Source organism: Bos taurus, chromosome 16 (genome assembly GCF_002263795.3).
Source record: "Bos taurus isolate L1 Dominette 01449 registration number 42190680 breed Hereford chromosome 16, ARS-UCD2.0, whole genome shotgun sequence".
NCBI classification, from domain to species: domain Eukaryota; kingdom Metazoa; phylum Chordata; class Mammalia; order Artiodactyla; family Bovidae; genus Bos; species Bos taurus.
Genome location: NC_037343.1, coordinates 8270514 through 8283963, shown reverse-complemented (window position 1 = coordinate 8283963; position 13450 = coordinate 8270514).

Below are 13450 nucleotides of genomic sequence, written 5' to 3'. Positions count from 1 at the left end.
TTGCAATGCTTTTTATTTTTTTTTGTTTTATTATTATTTTAATATAAATGTATTTATTTTAACTGGAGGCTAATTACTTTACAATATTGTATTGGTTTTCCCATATATCAACATGAATCCACCAATGCTTTTTAAATATCACCTTTTTCTCCTTTCTTACAGGTCTCTAAAAGTCTGACAGGTCACTGATGTCCTTTTCTGTTATTCTCTATTGTTTAAATTAGGTAATTTCTAGTTATATTTCCTAACTTCCAATTACCTTTTTTTTTTTTTTTCCTGTTCTTTTCTTGAGCCAATCAAATGAGATTTTTACTTCTGATATGCTGTTTTTCAATTCTAACTGCTGTATTTTGTTCTTTGATATATTCTCTTATATACTAATACTTTCTTATCTTATTTTTACAAGGGTTCTCCCCCCCCCCTTTATTGCAAGCATGTTTGTAATTACTCCTTGAACAATTTTTGTGATGACTACTTTAAAATTTTTGTGAAACAGTTCAATATCCCTTTCTTCTTCGAGTTGGCATCTATGATTGATTCATCTCATTCAGTTTGTGATCCTCCTGGTTCTACTTAAGAGAAGATTGAAACCTGGACCTTTCTGCATCATGTTGTAAGACTCTGGATCTTATTTGACCTCATGTTTAAGCTGGCTTCTGCTACAAGCACTTTGGGAAGGAAAGGGGGTACTTCACTGTCCCTAGGTGAAGCTAGAATTCCAGATTCACTACTGGTTTCAGTTGATACCGAGTTAGAAGAGAATTCCACATTACACTTGGGCAGGCCTGGGAACTTGGGATCCCCACCTGGTCTACACAGACAGTGCTTCAGAGGTACAGAGGTAACCTTGTTTCCACTGGGTGATGCTGAAAAGCCTTATTGTTTTCTAGCTCTCTCCCAGATACAACCTCCATGGGGGAGGTTAAGGGCAGCACATTGTATCCAGGTGGGTCTGGAGTTCAAGCTCCCCACATGCTCTCCACTGATATCACAGTGGGAAAAGAATCTTGATGCTGGTAATTGGATGTCAAAGAACAATTTCTTTCCTGGGACTTCTCTGAAAAGACTCTAGCAGTAGCCTTGAGAAGTAAATGAGAGCCTCAAAAGAATGTAGAAATGTAGGCTCATGATTCAGCTCTTGCTGGCATGGGTGGAGAGAATCATGCTGTTTCCTGCACTGGTTTACTGCAGTAGAGCTGTTACTGACTCATGTTCCTGTCTTGCTATGTTTTACCTATGCTGTCCCTTTATCTATCAAGGGGGTAGGTTTTGTTAGAGATGCTTGTGTCCTCTGCCCTTTGGCAGGTAACTGGATTCTTCAAGTCCAAGTTTGGACTATATGAAGTAAAAAGAAAACCCAAAGAACTCATCCCCATGTTATTCTGTAGACCCTCAAGTTTCTGCCCCTTTCAGTCATCTTATGTTTGATTTGTATATAATTATTCAGGACTTTCCATTCTACTTAAGAAGAAAGATATGACAGTTCATCTTTTCAGAAGTAGAAGTTCATCTCTTTATTTTTAGTCTATCTTAGTCTTTGTATTTAAAGTAGGTTTTTATAGACCTCATACAGTTATTGTTTATAAGCTCAGAAAATCTCTGTATTAACTATTAATTAGTATCTTTAGACCATTTATATGTAAAGTTGGATTAACACAAACCATGTTGGTAAATGGTTTTTATTTATTGGTAGAGGCTTCCTTTGCTCTTTTATCTAGTTTTAATGAGCATTTTATATGATTCCACTTTATCGCCTTTCTAGCATAGTGTTGCCTAGATTTTTACAATGTTCATTTTTTACTAATATAACAGTTCATTTCTATTAGTAGAGATACCTTACAACAGAATGTTCCTAATCCTTTCCTCTCATCCTTTGAGTCATTGATGTCATTCATTTTATTAATAATTTGCATGTAACCAATTGTTTCTATTTATGATTTAAAATTGGAGAAGGAAATGCCAACCCACTCCAGTATTCTTACCTGGAAAATCCCATGGACAGAGGAGCCTGGCAGACTACAGTTCGTGGGGTTGCAAAGGGTCAGACACAACTGAAGCAACTTAGCATGCATGCATACATGATTTAAAATAATATTGTATTCAGTGAAATACCTACTTAGGGTCAACAGGATGTTTTTACTAGCTAAGTTTTGGAAATGTTTCTCCAAACTACTTTTGAATTTTATTTTGATAAGTGTTTGGGGATCTTATTGACTTGTAACAAATACTATAATTTTTAATGGTTTTGCTTTTATCATGAAAAACTCTGAATCATTTGAGTGGTTTCTCTGGGTACTCTCTGCCATCATTTCTCCAGGAAATGTACTCACTTTAACTATTAATTGGAATGGTTAATTGTTGTGTATGAAACACAAGCATGGCAATTTATTGGTGAGATGCTGTAGGTCTTAGTCTTCACTATGGTCTCACAAATTATAATCCATAACAAAACATTTTCCTAAGGATTTCAAGCCTAAAAAGATGATTCTCCCTGCAGAATCTAATGATCTGTCAATCATGGTCATTCTGCTGGCTGAGTAACATAGGAGAAAGGGAAAATGAGTGGACACTCTTGAGTGACATCTCTTCTATACTATTTTAAAAATATATTTATCTGTAAACTTTTTTGTAAATCGTGATTATATTTGAAAGGTGAGCATTATTTATAATTTGTAAAATTTCAGATACATATTCAATTATGTAAAGTGTAAGTGACATTGAAAATAATCCCCTAGTTTTATCTTCAAAGTATTTATTTTCATGTTTTAAACCAGCCAATTATGTGAGAGAAATTATTTAAAAAGCTAATTTCATGATTGGAGAAATTATCCTAAATGTAAGATGTCCTCTAATTTTGTAAGAAACTAGCCTGCAGATTTTCATTCCCTTAGGCAATGAGGGTCTCATTACTGAGACCACCCATGGATGGTGTGATTGAAATTTTGAACCTGCGCATAATCACCTCCTCATTTTGATCTTTTGATGCAAATCTCTAGACAATCATGGAATTATACTAAAAAAGCCTAGGAAGCTCAATTTTACCCCTAAATTGTTCACATTTCATTTTAGCCCCAAGTAAATCTGAAGCACTGCTAATATGCCTATCTTCTCTCAAGGTTTAAAGCATTGTACTCTAAACTTTCTGTGATTGACATATTATTTTATTTTACACATTCTAGGAAGCTTGAGTAATATCATACGTGGAAAACTCTGATTTTAAATAATGTGTTATCTTTTTGATTGATTTTAAAGTCTTAACTTTTTTTCATGCTTACCAATTCTCTTTTAAATTTACTTTTTAATTGAAGGATAATTGCTTATCATCCTATGTTATTTTTGTCAATGTGTTATTAGTTTGCAAATTAGTGGGATTTTTCTTCACTACCTGCTGAGATGAGAATATTATTTAAAATATATATTTTTTGTTTTGTATTAAACCAAATTAGCTTTATATTAAAAGAATTGAGTTGTACCTCTTAACATGCCAAAATATTATTTTAAATGAGGAAAATCATCTTCTACAGACACCAGAGATTACTCTCTCATTTGTTATAATTTCCCTTAATTATTATAGATAGAATTGTGAAATTTTATATTTAAATTAAAAAAAATTGCTTTTAAAACAATCATCACATGTTGGTTTGTTAAGAAATATTTTCAAAATTGTCAGTTAGCTATATTAAAGATTATTATGTAAATGTAGGTTACATTAAAAGTTTAATTACTTTTCAATTCAGACTCAGAATCATTTACTATAATAAAGTCTGTATTATATAAACAACATAAGTGATAGCAGTTTTTATAATTATTATTAAGATAAAATAATTAAATGTAATAAATAACTTCCCTGGTGGCTCAATGGTAAATAATCCTCCTCCCAGTGTAGGAGACTTGAGTTTGATTTCTGGGTTGGAAAGATCCCATGGAGAAGTAAGTGGAAACTCACTCTAGTATTCTTGCCTGGAAAATTCCATAGATAGTGGAGCCTACAATGTCAAAGAATATTCAAACTACCACACAATTGTACTCATTAAACATGCTAGCAAGGTAATGATCAAAATCCTTCAAGCTAGGCATCAGTGTTACATGAACTGAGAACTTCCAGATGTACAAGCTGAATTTAGAAAAGGCAGAGCAACCAGAGATCAAATTGCTAACATACGCTGGATCATAGAGAAAGCAAGGGATTCCAGAAAAATATCTGCTTCGTTGAGCTAAAGCCTTTGACTGTGTGTATCACAAGAAACTGTGGAATATTCCTCAAGAGATGGGAATACCAGACCACCTTACCTACCTCCTGAGAAACCTCCATGCAGGTCAAGACACAACAGTTAGAACTGGACATGGGACAATGGACTTGTTCAAAATTGGGAAAGGAGTACGTCGAAGCTGTATATTGTCACCCTGCTTATTTAATTTCTATGCAATGTACATCATGCGAAATGCTGGACTAGATGAAGCCCAAGTGGGAATTAAGATTTCTGGGAGAAATATCAATAACATCAGATATGCAGATGACATCACCCTTATGGCAGAAAGCAAAGAGGAACTGAAGAACCTCTTAATGAAGGCAAAATAGGAGAGTGAAAAACTGGCTTACACCTCAACATTCAAAAAACCGAGATCATGGTATCTGGTCCCATTACCTCATGGCCAATAGATAGGGGGAGAAAAATGGAAACAGTGACAGACTTTATTTCCTTGAGCTCCAAAATGACTGTGGACAGTGACTGCAGCCATGAAATTAAAAAACACTTGCTCCTTGGAAGAAAAGCTGTGACAAACCTATACAGCATTTTAAAAAACAGAGACATCACTTTGCGAACAAAGGTCTGTATAGTCCAAGCTATGGTTTTTCCAGTAGTCATGCATGGATGTGAGAGTTGGAACATAAAGAAGGCTGAATGCCAAAAAATGGGTGCTTTTGAACTGTGGTGTTGGAGAAGACTCTTGAGAGTCCTTTGGACTACAAGGAGAGCAAACCAATCAATCTAAAAGGAAATTAACCCTGATCATAGGAAGAACTGATGCTGAAGGTCCAATACTTTGTCAATCTGTGTAAAGAGCTGACTCATTGGAAGAGAACCTGATGCCGAAAAAGAGTGAGGGCAAGCAGAGAAGGGGGCAACAGAGGATGAAATTTTGAGTGCATCATTGACTCAGTGGACTTGAATTTGAGCAAACTCAGGGAGAGAGTGAAGGACATGAAAGCCTGGTGTGCTTCAGGTCTTAGGGTTGCCAAATGTGGGACACAGTGTGTGACTGAACAAAAACATGTCAGATCTTAGCTCACTGGCCAGGGATTGAACCTACACAACCTGCATTAAAAAGCAAAATCTTAACCACTGGACCACCAGGGAAATCCCCATTTTGAGTTATTTTTTGTGAATTTTGTTAGCTCTCTTTCTAAATTCATTGCTTTTCATGGGGATATCAAGTTGTTCCATCTTAAAGAAACTTTCTTTGCTCCATGTTATTACCTTTGAAGTGAAAGTGAAATTGTTAGTCACTCAGCCCTGTCTGAATCTTTGCAACACCATGGACTGTATCCCGGCAGGCTTCTCTGTCTGTGGAAGGAATTCTCTAGGCAAGAATACTGGAATGGGTAACCATTCCCTTCTCCAGAGGATCTTCCTGACCCAGGGATGAAACCTTGGTCTTCCACATTATAGGCAGATACTTTATCATCTGAGACACTAGTAAAAGTTCAGTAGTCTCTGTTTATCAGGGTCTATTTCTGTACTTCCTGTTCTGTACCATTGATCTCTTGGTCCATTCTTTTGCCAGTAACACACTGTCCTAATTACTGTAGCTTTATATTAAATCTTCAAGTTGGTTTACTGTCACTCTTTCAGCTTTGTTCTTCTCATTTAATATTGTGTTGGCTAATCTTGGTCTTTTGCCTCTCCATATACACTTTTGTGGCTTCCCTGGTGGCGCAGGCTGTAAAAAATATGCCTGCAATATGAGAGACCTGGATTTGATCCCTGGGTTGAGCAGATCCCCTGGTGAAGGGAACGGCTACCCACTCTAGTATTCTTGCCTGGAGAATTCTATGGGCAGAGGAGCCTGGCAGGGTACAGTCCATCAGGTTGCAAAGAGTAAAGAGTTAGACACTACTGAGCAACTTTCACTCATGTACTTTCATGATGCAGTGGTAAAGAAAACACCTGCCAATGCAGGGGACATAAGAGACATGGGTTCTATCCCTGGGTCAGAAAGATTCCTTTGAGTAGGAAATGGCAACCCACTCCAGTTCTTGCCTGGAAAATTTCATAGACAGAGGATCCTGGCAAGGTGGCTTGCAGTCCATGGGGTTGCAAAGATTCAGACACAAATGAGCATAAGCATGGATGGAATGTAAGTGGTATTGTGCTTTTACTTAAAATCTCACTTGTTCATTGATGAAACATAGAAAAGCAATTGGTTTTGTATACTAATCTTTATTCTGCCACCTTGCTATAATTGCTTATTAGTTTCAGAAGCTTTTTTCCATCCTTTCTGATACTCTAAATTGACAATTAGAGTCATCTGTGAACAAAGAGAGTTTTATTTCCTCCTTCCCAATCAGAAAAATACTTTTTCTTCATGTCTTATTATCCAGGACTTCCAATACAATGTTAAAAAGGAGTGATGAGAAGGTACATCCTTAACTTTATACATGATCTTAGTAGAAAAGCTTCAAGTTTCTCATGCTTAACCATGATGTTAGCTCTAGATTTTGTTGTAAATAGTCTTTATCAAGCTGAGAATGTATCCCTATAGTACTAGTTTGTTGTCGTTGTTTAGTTGCTTAGTCATGTCAGACTCTTTGTGACCCCATAAACTGCAGCATGCCAGGCTTCCCTGTTCTTCACCATCTTCCGGAGTTTACTCAAACTCATGTTCATTGAGTTGGTGAGGCCATCCAACCATCTCATCCTCTGTTGTTCCTTTCTACTCCTGCCTTCAGTCTTTCCCAGCATCAGGGCCTTTTCCAGTGAGTCGGCTCTTTGCATCACGTAGCCAAAGTATTGGAGACTCAGCATCAGTCCTTCCAAAGAATATTCAGGGTTGATTTCCTTTAGGATTGACTGGTTTGAAATCCTTGCTGTTCAAGGGACTGAACCTTTTTATGATTAATAGGTGTTGGATTTTTTTCAAATGCTTCTCCTCATCTATCAATATGAGAATTTAGTTTTCTTTCTCGACCTGTTGATATAAGTGATTATTTTAATTTTTAATAATTGAATTAGCCTTGCATTCCTGGGATAAATCCCACTGGGTCATAATTTATAGTTATTTTTATATATCATTAGATTATATTTGCCATAGATGTAATTTGAAAATTTTACATCTATGTTCATGAGAGATGCTGGGTATAATTTTCTTGTGAAATTTGTAATTTTAGTGTCATGCTGACCTCATAGAAAGTGTTAAAAAGCAATTTTTCTGTTTATAACCTCTGAAAGAACTGAGAGAGAATTGCTACAATTTCATCCTTAAATATTTGGTAGAATTCACCAATGAACCAAATTGTTCCTTATGCTTTCCGTTTTGGAAAGCTGTTAATTATTGATTCATTTTTAATAATTAAGCCTATTCAGTAATCTATTTTTTTTTTTTTTTGAGTTTTGATAGATTAACTTGCTAGGAATTAGTCCATCTTATCCAGGTTATCAAGTATGTGGGCATAGTTATTTCATTTTATTATTTGTCTCATTTCTGTTGTATCTGCAGTAAACTTCCTTCTTTTACTTCTGATATTATGAAAATAAATTTCTATCTGCTCGCTTTTTTTCTTTGTTAGCCTAAGAGCATATTAATTTTATCAATATTTTCCAAAATATCATCTTCTCATTCCTTTGATTTTATTTTCAACTTACACTCAGTTTAAACTTTATTCCTCTTATTTTTCTCCCTCTCTCTTTTTTTTATTTTCATTGTTTTGTGGTGCAAAGTTCTCCTGTTGTTGGAGTTAAAATTTTTCCTCATTTCTTCTATGTACATTTAATACTATAAATGTTCCTCTAAGCACTTCTTTCTTCCATCCCTCAATTTCTGATAAGTAGTTTTTGCTTTTTAAGTTAATTTAAAATATTTTTAATTTTTTTCTTGAAATTTTATTTGACCTGTGTGTTATTTAGACCTGTGTTGTGTACCTGCCATGTATTTGGGGCTTGTCCAGTTATCTTCCTATTACTATTTATTTCTGGTTTAATGTCAAGTAGTCTGAGAGCAAACATTACATTATTTTTATTATTTTAAATTTTCTGTGTTCTTTGGCCCACAGTGTGGTCTGTCTTTGCGAATTTTTATGTGTACTTGAGAAAAATGTGTATTCTGCTATAGTTGGATGAAGTGGTCTTTGTACGTAAATTTTATCCAGTTAATTGAGTGTGTTGGGATTAAAAAATTTTTTGGCATATACTGCTTTACAATATCCTGTTAGTTTCTGCTGTACAACGAAGTGAATCAGTTATTTGCATACATATATCCTCTCTTTTTTTAGATCTCCTCCCAATTTAGATCACCAAAGAGCACTAAATAGAATTCAGAGTGGAGGTGATAGCATTCCAGTTGAGCTATTCCAAATCCTGAAAGATGATGCTGTGAAAGTACTGCACTCAATATGGCAGCAAATTTGGAAAACTCAGCAGTGGCCACACGACTGGAAAAGGTCAGTTTTCATTCCAATCCCAAAGAAAGGCAATGCCAAAGAATGCTCAAACTACTGCACACTTGCACTCATCTCACACGCTAGTAAAGTAATGCTCAAAAATCTCCAAGCCAGGCTTCAGCAATACGTGAACCGTGAACTTCCTGATGTTTAAGCTGGTTTTAGAAAAGGCAGAGGAACCAGAGATCAAATTGCCAACATCTGCTGGATCATGGAAAAAGTAAGAGAGTTCCAGAGAAACATCTATTTCTGCTTTATTGACTATGCCAAAGCCTTTAACTGTGTGGATCACAATAAACTGTGGAGAAATCTGAAAGAGATGGGAATATCAGACCACCTGATCTGCCTCTTGAGAAATCTGTATGCAGGTCAGGAAGCAACAGTTAGAACTGGACATGGAACAACAGACTGGTTCCAAAGAGGAAAAGGAGTACATCAAGGCTGTATATCGTCACCCTGTTTATTTAACTTATATGCAGAGTACATCATGAGAAATGCTGGACTGGAAGAAGCACAAGCTGGAATCAAGATTGCCGGGAGAAATATGAATAACCTCAGATATGCAGATAACACCACCCTTATGGCAAAAAGTGAAGAGGAATTCAAAAGCCTCTTGATGAAAGTGAAAGTGGAGAGTGAAAAAGTTGGCTCAAAGCTCAACATTCAGAAAACGAAGATCATTGCATCCAGTCCCATCACTTCATGGGAAATAGATGGGGAAACAGTGGAAACTGTCAGACTTTATTTTTTGGGGGCTCCAAAATCACTGCAGATGGTGACTGCCACCATGAAATTAAAAGACTCTTACTCCTTGGAAGGAAAGTTATGATCAACCTAGACAGCATATTCAAAAGCAGAGACATTACTTTGCCAACAAAAGTTCATCCAGTCAAGGCTGTGGTTTTTCCTGTGGTCGTGTATGGATGTGATATTTGGACTGTGAAGAAGGCTGAGCACCGAAGAATTGATGCTTCTGAACTGTGGTGTTGGAGAAGACTCTTGAGAGTCCCTTGGACTACAAGGAGATCCACCCAGTCCATTTTGAAGGAGATCAGCCCTGGCATCTTTGGAAGGAATGATGCTAAAGCTGAAACTGCAGTACTTTGGCCACCGCATGGAAAGAGTTGACTCATTGGAAAAGACTCTGATGCTGGGAGGGATTGGGGGCAGGCAGAGAAAGGGACAACAGAGGATGAGATGGCTGGATGGCATCACTGAGTCGATGGACGTGAGTCTGGGTGAACTCTGGGAGTTGGTGATGGACAGGGAGGCCTGGCATGCTGCGATTCATGGTGTCGCAAAGAGTCGGACACAACTGAGCGACTGAACTGAACTGAACTGAAAATCCTACTTTTTAATTTCTAGAGGAGAAAAAAAAAAGATGAAAAGGAGTTTTGAACAGAGAGAAACATAAAGAATAGTGAAAATTCCCAGTTCTTATAGAGCTATTAAATAGCTGAAAGACAACACAGTCTCTCTGTCCTTCCTCCTCTGCCCCCGCCACTCTCGCTACAATATTGCTTGCTTTAAAGGTAGCTTTGGGAGATGCAATTCTCTCCAGGGTGGGAGGGATTAGGAGCAAGAGGAGAAGGGGACGACAGAGGATGAGATTGGCTGGATGGCATCATTGACTAGATGGACGTGATCTGAGTGAACTCCGGGAGTTGTTGATGGACAGGGAGGCCTGGCGTGCTGCGATTCATGGGGTTGCAAAGAGTTGGACAAGACTGAGCGACTGATCTGATCTGATCTGATATAGTAGGATCCCATTAGTTATATATTTTTTACCAGTTCAGTTCATTCAGTCATGTCTGACTCTTCTTGACTCCATGAACTGCAGCCCAGCTTCCCTGTCCATCATCAACTTCTGGAGTTTGCTCAAACTCATATCAATCGAGCAGGTGATGCCATCAACCCTCTCATCCTCTCGTCCCCTTCTATTTCTGCCTTCAGTCTTTCCTGGCATCAGATTCTACTCCAATGAGTCAGTTATTTGTATCAGGCGGCCAAAATATTTGAGTTTCAGCTTCAACATCAATCATTTCGATGAATATTCAGGACTGATTTCATTTAGGATTGACTGGTTTGATCTCTTTGCAGTCCGAGGACCTCTGAAGAGTCTTCTCCAACACCACGGTACAAAAGCATCAGTTCTTCAGGGCTCAGCCTTCTTTATGGTCCAACTCTCATATCCATACATGAATATGGGGAAATATATAGCTTTGACTAGACAGACCTCTGTCAGCAAAGTAATATCTCTGTTTTTAATATGTTGTCTAGGTTAGTCATAATTTTCTTCCAAGGAACAAGGTTTTTATTTTTATTTTTTTAATTTCATGCCTGCAGTCACCATCTGCAGTGATTTTGGAGCCCCCCAAAATAATGGGGGGGCTCTCACTCTTTTCATCGTTTCCCAATCTATTTGTCACCAAGTGATAGGACCAGATGCCATGATTCTAGTTTTTTGAATTTTGAGTATTAAGCCAGCTTTTTCACTCTTCTCTTTCACTTTAATCAAGTTCCTTTCATCTTTAGGTCTTCTTTGCTTTCTGCCATAAGGGTGGTGTCATATGCATATATAAGGTTATTGATATTTCTCCTGGAAATCTTGATTCCAACTGGTGCTTCATCCAGCCTGGCATTTTGTATGATGTACCTTGCATATATGTTAAACCGGGTGAAATATACAGCCTTGACATAATTCTTTCCCAAAATGGAACCAGTCTGTTGTTTCATGTTTGGTTCTAACTGTTGATTCTTCACCTGAATACATATTTCTCAAGAGGCAGGTAAGGTGGTCTGGTATTCCCATCTCTTGACAAATTTCCCACAGTTTGTTGTGATCCACAGAATCAAATGCTTTGGCATAGTCAATAAAGAAAAAGTAGACTTTTTTCTGGAATTCTCTTTCTTAATGGGACAACAGGTGCTGGCAATTTGATCTCTTGTTCCTGTGCCTTTCCTAAATCCATCTTGAACATCTGGAAGCTCTTGGTTCACATATTGTTGAAGCCTTTCTTGGAGAATTTTGAGCATTATTTTGCTAGTGTGTGAAATGAGTGCAATTGTACAGTAGTTTCAACATTATTTGGCATTGCTTTTCTTTGGTATTGGAATGAAAACAGACTTTTTCCAGTCCTGTGGTTACTGCTGGGTTTTCCAAATTTACTGGCATATTCAGTGCAGCACTTTCACAGCATCATCTTTTAGGATTTGAAATAGCTGAACTGAAATTCCGTCACCTCTACTAGCTTTGTTCATAGTGATGCTTCCTAAGGTCAACTTGACTTTACATTCCAGGTGTCTGGCTCTAGGTGATAATCACACCCTCGTGGTTATCTGGGTCATTAGATCATTTTTTGTATAGTTTTTCTGTGTATTCTTGCCACCTCTTCTTAATATCTTCTTCTTGTGTTAGGTCCATACTGTTTCTGTTCTTTATTGTGCCCATATTTGCATGAAAATTTCCCTTGATATCTTTAATTTCTTGAAGAGATCTCTAGTCTTTCCCATTCTATTTTTTTTTAACTCCTTTCATTGATCACTGAGGAAGGCTTTTTTTTTCTTTTTTAATCTATCCTTGCTATTCTTCAATTTAAGTCTAAATTTTGCAATTAGGAATTCATGAACTGAGCCACAGTCAGCTCCTGGTCTTGTTTTTGCTTACTGTATAGATCTTCTCCATCTTAAGATGCAAAAATATAATACAATCAATCTGATTTTGTAATTAACCATTTGTTGATGTCCATATGTAGAGTTGTCTCTTGCGTTCTTGGAAGAGGGTATTTGCTCATTGGAAAAGACCTTGATGCTGGGAAATATTGAAGACAGGAGGAGAATGGGACGACAGAGGATAAGATGGTTGGATGGCATCACCATCTTGATGGTGATGAGCTCCTTTGAGCAAGCTCTGGGAGTTGGTGTGGATAGCCTGTTATGCTGCAGGCCATGGGGTCTCAAAGTGTTGGGTACAACTGAGACACTGAATTGAAGTTAACTGAACTAGTCCCAGATGGTTCCATCTGGGGCTGTTTGTTTGTAGCTTCCTCTCTTGTCTGTGGACACCCTAACTTAAAAATTTATATTAACTTTGGAGAAGGGTGGGATTGGAGGGTTTTAGACAAACACTTGAAGCAGTTCTGGCTACAGTGTGACCTTCCCAGATCTTTGGTCTGGTGGCAGATATTAATTTGGAAAAATTATAAATTTTTGTTTAAAATATTTATTTTTTCTCTTTTTTTTCCTCTTTCTGGGACTTGCATGCATATCTTCTGCAGTTGTCCCACAGTCTTTGGAATTATCATCAGTTTTTTTCAGTCATTGTTTTCTTTGCTTTTTAGTTTCTGAGGATTCTATTGATATAGTCTCAAGCACAGAGAGTCACTCCTTTACCTATGCACAGTCACCTAAAAATCCCATTGGAGGTAGTATTTTTCTGCCCCACCCCCACTTTTTTAATCTTTATCATTTATTTTGATATTATTTTTAGAATTTCCATTGCCTGCTTATATTGTGCATCCATTTTTCCATGCATCTTGTTTATCCATCTTCTTTTAGAAGAAATGGAGTAGTCCTCACAGTCAAAAAAGAGACCAAAATGCAATACTTGGGTGCAAGCTCAAAAATGACAGAATGATCTCTGTTCATTTCCAAGGCAAACCATTCAAAACCACAGTAATCCAAATCTATGCCCAAAACAGTAATGCAGAAGAAGCTTAAGTTGAACTGTTCTATGAAGACCTACAAGAACTTTTAGAACCAACACCATAAAAAGATGTCCTTTTCATTATA